The sequence below is a fragment of the Myotis yumanensis genome, unplaced genomic scaffold, assembly GCF_028538775.1.
Source record: "Myotis yumanensis isolate MYYU_CA2020_CCGP unplaced genomic scaffold, mMyoYum1.0.hap1 SCAF_3, whole genome shotgun sequence".
Lineage (NCBI taxonomy): Eukaryota > Metazoa > Chordata > Mammalia > Chiroptera > Vespertilionidae > Myotis > Myotis yumanensis.
In genome coordinates this window covers 214,583,275-214,588,692 of record NW_027223754.1, presented here as the reverse complement: position 1 = coordinate 214,588,692, position 5,418 = coordinate 214,583,275, and positions in this window count along the sequence as shown.

The window sequence follows — 5,418 nt, the reverse complement described above, 5'->3', positions numbered from 1 at the left end:
GCTGACTTTATAAGCATTCAAAGTGTGTATACATTTGGGGGACACCCTGCCTGTTAATTTTCTACGCCACCACAGTCCTCAAGGCTCGTTACTTCTGAAGACGTGTGTGGTCTGTTCGTTTCTCCGTAAGTAACCGCATCGCGTGCAGATAGCGTCACACGCTCCAGCCCACGCCGCTGCCCCTCCCTGTGCCGCTGGGGCTGTGGGCGCCCTTGTTGGATCCTGGATTTTAGAGGGACGGCTCCAGCATCGCCTCGTGTATGGGGCAGGGGTCCAGGTCTTCATAAAGACACAGACGTGACACAGACGCAGGTGGGACTGTGAGGCACGCTGCACGCCCAAGGGCTTTCTTCCCATCTCGGCCGGGATGTCACCTTGCGTGTGCAGTGACGTTTCTCAAGAACTTACTTTTGCCTGTGAGGTCATCACCACCTTTAGTCCTTTGCACTATTTTTGTCGTTGTTGTGAATCCTCACCCGAGGATATTTTTTCCATTGATTTTTAGAGAGAGAGAGAGGGAGGGAGGGAGGGAGGGAGGGAGGGAAGGAGAGAGAGAGAGAGAGAGAGAGAGACATCGATGTGACTCACGTTGGTTGGTTGCCTCCTGAATGTGCCCCAACCAGGGCCGGGATGGAGCCTGAAACCCGGGCACGTGCCCTGACGGGGAATCGAACGTGTCTTCCTGGTTCATAGGTCAACACTCGACAGTGTCCTTCTTTAGAAGTTCTGTGTAATGAAGCCACGTGGTCATTCCTCTGGCTTCTTTCTGTTGCCTGGACGTTCTAAATGGCATTGCAGTCACGTGGTGAGGAGCGGTCGGCCTCTGATAATGTCAGGACCATCCTCGCTGGGGTCTCGGTCATGCGCGTGTCCGTCTGCCGGCTCTCGTTTTCTCATAAATGGCTCGTTTTCTTCAAACACTGAATTGGGGGATTCTCCACTCCCTTCCGGAAGGCAGGCCTCCTCCCTCCAGGCCCAGGGGAGGGGCTGAGACCTGCAGCAGACACTGCCCCCCACCCCCAGCGCAGGAAGCACAGCCTGTGGAGAGACCTGGGGGCGTGGCTGGCTTCGGGATCCCGGCATTGCTCAGCACGGGGAGCCTCCCGCAGGCCCTGGGCAGGCAGGGGCAGCCTTTCAAGGTTGGGGGGGGGGTGTTTCTCACCCCTTGGGATAGTCTTCAGCCCTCGCCCCGCCCGCCGGCTCCAGCGCCCGGTTGGCAGAGCCTCAGGAGGAAGTGCCTGGGGCTCCCTCGGTGGGGCCGGCAGCCCTGGCTCCCGGCCAACGCTCTGCTGCTTTTAAGAAGATGCTTTTCATACTCAACACCCGGGTGTGGTGGTTTCCCCAGGAAGGTTGGTCTGGATCCCAGAACACCAGTTCCTGGGCACCTGTGCCGCCGGGGGCTCCGCTGGTTGGAGCATCGTCCTGTTCACCAGCAAGTCTGTGGCTTCAATTTCTTTCAGGGAACATACCTAGATTGGGGTTCGATCCCCGGTCGGGCGTGTACCGTGGATGTTTCTCTCTCCCTCTCTTTCTAAAAATCTATAAAAACATACCCTTGGGTGAGATTTTTTTTTTTAAAGAACCGCCCGGCAGAGCTGCCCCTGGGGTGCCGTGCCAGCTCACCCAGCCCTGCGCCCGCCCAGCCCCAGCCCCTGCCTCATGCGCAGGCCCCGGCCTGTCCTGGGGGCCCCTTTCCGGCTCGGTGTCTGCTCCGGCTCCGCTTCCCTCCTGGAAGCTGAGGCTGCTTTGCATGGGCACCGGGCCCCCTCCTCTCAGACCCGAACCGGGAGGAGTGACTCAGCCAGGCTGCTGGCAGAGGGCAGCGCGCACGTGTTCCTGGGGAACCACTGCTGGCTGGGGACTGCCCTGGCCCCAAGGCCAGGAGCCCGGGAGCCCCTCCCCCGCCCCCCTTCTCCCCACGGGGCCTGAGAGGAGGGGGCTCGGCCCAGGTCCACCCACTCCCCGAGGAGGGGCCAGAGGCCTGGGGCCCGGAGCCAGGGCCGGCCCGCGGATGAGCAGAGGCCCGGGTCCTGGAGGCGCCCAGTGCCCCCTGCCTGCTGGCCTCCCCCCGGGTGTCTGAGAAACTGAAAATCCTTGGGAAGCGGCAGGGTCTGGCCCTGGGCGGGGGGCGGGGGGCCGGGGGCAGGGGGGCCTCACGGGGCTGCCCCACCCTCACCCAGCGGGTCCCAGGGGGCTGTGCCCGTGAAGAGCTGAGCCTGCCCACCAGGCGGACGGCTGCCCCGGCGGCCAGGGCACCCCAGGCGGCCAGCGGGCAACACGGCGTCTTGCGGGGGCCGGGGCGGGGCCAGCCCTCAGCCGGTGCCGAACCTCGGGCCTTGGCACCCCGTCTCCCTTAGGGGCCCTCCGGCCGCTGACCCAGCACGCGGGCAGGGGGAGGGGCAGGGGGGAGGGGCAGCCGCCCGCCGGCCCGGGGCCTGGCAGCCAGCCTGTGCCCACAGCCACGCTGGCCGGCCCAGGGGACGGACCGCTCCAGGGCCTGCGCTCAGCACGCCGGGCACCGGGCACCGGGCACCGGGCACCGGGCGGGAGGAGCGGCTCACCGGGGCCGGCAGGAGGCCCGGGCGGGGCGGGGGCCGGAGGGAGGGCTGGGGGGGCGCCCTTTCCGGCCGTGGGGGGGCCCGGGCGGGGCGGGGCCGGAGGGAGGGCTGGGGGGCGCCCTTTCCGGCCGTGGGGGGGCCCGGGCGGGGCGGGGCCGGAGGGAGGGCTGGGGGGGCGCCCTTTCCGGCCGTGGGGGGCCCGGGCGGGGCGGGGCCGGAGGGAGGGCTGGGGGGGCGCCCTTTCCGGCCGTGGGGGGGCCCGGGCGGGGCGGGGGCCGGAGGGAGGGCTGGGGGGGGCGCCCTTTCCGGCCGTGGGGGGCCCGGGCGGGGCGGGGCCGGAGGGAGGGCTGGGGGGCGCCCTTTCCGGCCGTGGGGGGCCCGGGCGGGGCTGCCGGCGGCTCCGCCCTGAGGGACAGGCAGAGACACGGGGCGTGGCCGGGCCGGCTGCGGGGACGGAGGTCCGGGTGGCTCCGGTGGTGACGGGGCTGTGGGCTCCGGACGCGGGGAACGGTCCGTCGTTCCCCCCAGGGAGCCCCCTGCCGGCCCCGCGGTGCCCCCGCCTCAGCCTCAGGGGGGCAGCAGGGGCGGGGGGGGCAGGTGAGCGGCCGGGCGCCTCCCAAACCCCCGCTTCGCCCAGAGACACGGCCCGGGCCGCCCGCGAGGCCCGGAGTGGGGCCGAGGTTCTCTGAGCGGGAGCAGCGGGTGGTGGGAGCCGTGGGTCCTGGCCCTGCAGTGAGGGCGGCCCCGGGGGGGAACAGGGGTCCTCTCTGGGGCCAGTGGGCTGGTCGGGACGGGGGTGTGGTTTCTAGGACTGATGACCTGGATGAAGTCCGGGGGCTGGTGCTGGGCCTCAGGTGTGTGGTCTGTGTAATGGGCGAGGTGTGGGAGGTGGGAGGTGTGGGAGGTGGGAGGTGTGTGAGGTGTGTGAGGTGGGAGGTGTGGGAGGGGGGGAGGTGTGGGAGGGGGGAGGTGTGTGAGGTGTGAGGTGGGAGGTGTGGGAGGGGGGAGGTGTGTGAGGTGTGGGAGGGGGGAGGTGGGAGGTGTGTGAGGTGTGGGAGGTGGGAGGTGTGGGAGGTGTGGGAGGTGGGAGGTGTGGGAGGGGGGAGGTGTGTGAGGTGTGTGAGGTGGGAGGTGTGGGAGGTGGGAGGTGTGTGAGGTGTGAGGTGTGGGAGGGGGGAGGTGTGTGAGGTGTGAGGTGGGAGGTGTGAGGTGTGGGAGGTGGGAGGTGTGTGAGGTGTGTGAGGTGGGAGGTGTGGGAGGTGGGAGGTGTGTGAGGTGTGTGAGGTGGGAGGTGTGGGAGGTGGGAGGTGTGTGAGGGGTGGGAGGTGGGAGGTGTGGGAGGGGGGAGGTGTGTGAGGTGGGAGGTGGGAGGTGTGGGAGGGGGGAGGTGTGTGAGGTGTGAGGTGGGAGGTGGGAGGTGTGGGAGGGGGGAGGTGTGTGAGGTGTGGGAGGGGGGAGGTGGGAGGTGTGTGAGGTGTGGGAGGTGGGAGGTGTGGGAGGTGTGGGAGGGGGGAGGTGTGTGAGGTGTGGGAGGGGGGAGGTGGGAGGTGTGTGAGGTGTGGGAGGTGTGAGGTGTGTGAGGTGGGAGGTGTGTGAGGTGTGAGGTGGGAGGTGTGTGAGGTGTGTGAGGTGTGGGAGGGGGGAGGTGTGTGAGGTGGGAGGTGTGTGAGGTGTGAGGTGGGAGGTGTGTGAGGTGTGTGAGGTGTGGGAGGTGTGAGGTGTGTGAGGTGGGAGGTGTGGGAGGGGGGAGGTGGGAGGTGTGTGAGGTGTGGGAGGGGGGAGGTGTGTGAGGTGTGGGAGGGGGGAGGTGGGAGGTGTGTGAGGTGTGGGAGGTGTGAGGTGTGTGAGGTGGGAGGTGTGTGAGGTGTGAGGTGGGAGGTGTGTGAGGTGTGTGAGGTGTGGGAGGGGGAGGTGTGTGAGGTGGGAGGTGTGTGAGGTGGGGGTGGGGGTGGTGAGGGTGTGTGAGGTGTGGAGGTGTGGGTGTGGAGGGGTGGGGTGGGAGGGGGAGGTGGTGGGTGGGGGTGTGGGGAGGGGGAGTGGTGTGGTGAGGTGGGAGGTGTGGGGGTGGGGGTGTGTGGGTGGGGGTGTGGGAGGTGGGGGTGTGGGGTGGGGGTGTGGGTGGGGGGAGGGTGTGTGGGGTGGGGGGTGTGGGAGGTGGGGGGTGTGTGAGGTGTGTGGGGTGGGGGGTGTGGGGAGGGGGGGAGGTGGGGGTGGGGGTGTGGGGGGTGGGGTGGGGGGTGGGGGTGGTGAGGGGGGTGGGTGGTGGGGTGGGGTGGGGGAGGTGTGTGGGTGTGAGGTGGGGGTGTGTGGGTGTGGGGGTGGGGGAGGTGTGTGGGGTGTGGGTGGGAGGTGTGTGAGGTGTGGGTGGTGGGGGGTGTGTGGGTGGGGGGTGTGGGGGGTGGGGGTGGGTGTGGGGGGGGGGGTGGTGGGGTGTGAGGTGGGGGTGTGGAGGTGTGGGGGGGGGGAGGTGTGTGAGGTGTGAGGTGGGGGTGTGTGAGGTGTGGGAGGGGGGAGGTGTGTGAGGTGGGAGGTGTGTGAGGTGTGGGAGGGGGGAGGTGTGTGAGGTGTGAGGTGTGAGGTGTGTGAGGTGGGAGGTGTGTGAGGGGGGAGGTGTGTGAGGTGGGAGGTGTGGGAGGGGGGAGGTGTGTGAGGTGGGAGGGGGGAGGTGTGTGAGGTGGGAGGTGTGTGAGGTGGGAGGTGTGTGAGGTGTGAGGTGTGGGAGGGGGGGAGGTGTGTGAGGTGTGTGAGGTGGGAGGTGTGTGAGGTGTGAGGTGTGAGGTGTGGGTGGGTGTGGGAGGGGGGAGGTGTGTGAGGGTGTGAGGTGTGGGAGGTGGAGGGGGGGGTGGGTCGTGTGAGCTGT